The sequence below is a fragment of the Cyprinus carpio genome, chromosome B14, assembly GCF_018340385.1.
Source record: "Cyprinus carpio isolate SPL01 chromosome B14, ASM1834038v1, whole genome shotgun sequence".
Classification (NCBI taxonomy): domain Eukaryota; kingdom Metazoa; phylum Chordata; class Actinopteri; order Cypriniformes; family Cyprinidae; genus Cyprinus; species Cyprinus carpio.
In genome coordinates this window covers 10,888,594-10,889,353 of record NC_056610.1, presented here as the reverse complement: position 1 = coordinate 10,889,353, position 760 = coordinate 10,888,594, and the positions used below count along the sequence as shown (strand labels likewise).

At 35.8% G+C, this 760-nt stretch overlaps 1 non-coding gene across 1 annotated transcript; it reads right to left on the bottom strand.

Annotated features, from left to right (window-relative positions):
- Positions 1 to 223: 223 nt before the first annotated feature.
- On the bottom strand, positions 224 to 296 carry trnaa-agc. The gene has a single exon. It is a non-coding gene; the product is annotated as a tRNA-Ala (tRNA).
- Between the last annotated feature and the right edge of the window lie 464 nt (positions 297 to 760).

Sequence of the window (760 nt, the reverse complement as noted above, 5' to 3'; positions counted from 1 at the left end):
ATGTATTTAATGACGCACATAATGTTTTTTTTTTTCTTTTTCAGATTCCCATTTCTTTTATAGAGCAAATATCAAATGTTTCATTGTTAAAATATCTATCATGAACTATAAACTATAAGGGACAGCACCTACTTGGTATTTAGTAATCTCTCAATAATCCTCAGTTGCTTCTGTGTGTTTTCATGTTGTACCTTAGTGAAGTTATTAAAATTAGTGCCATAAATGGAGGATGCGGGCATCGATCCCGCTACCTCTCGCATGCTAAGCGAGCGCTCTACCATCTGAGCTAATCCCCCTCTGTTAGCTTAAGGGTCGGAACGATATTTGTGTGACACCTGACAGCGTTCATGAGGGTGTTACACTGTAACAGTTCCGGCAGAACTGAGTAGAACTAGCCGTTCGGCCTGTCACACACAGGCGAAAATGTCGACCGGGGTGGGAAGTAAGTGTTATTTTATTTCCCCAACATATACACAATACAGTCTAAAATCAAATCACTTTGTAAATTGGATTCTGAAGTATTTTTTTATGCTGTTTTATTTTATTATGTTTTGATATTGGGTTAATGCTGTGTTCTTGGTAAATTTTGGTTGGGTTGCTGCACTAGCTGGCTTCATGATATCAAAGACGATCAGTGTTTACATTGTCAACACATTTCTCTCTGTTCTTGAACAAAATTAGATATGTTACATTCTGTATGTGTAATAAAAATAATTTTGTTTAACAAATGGTGTTGTGTTTAATACATGTTGTTTTAATA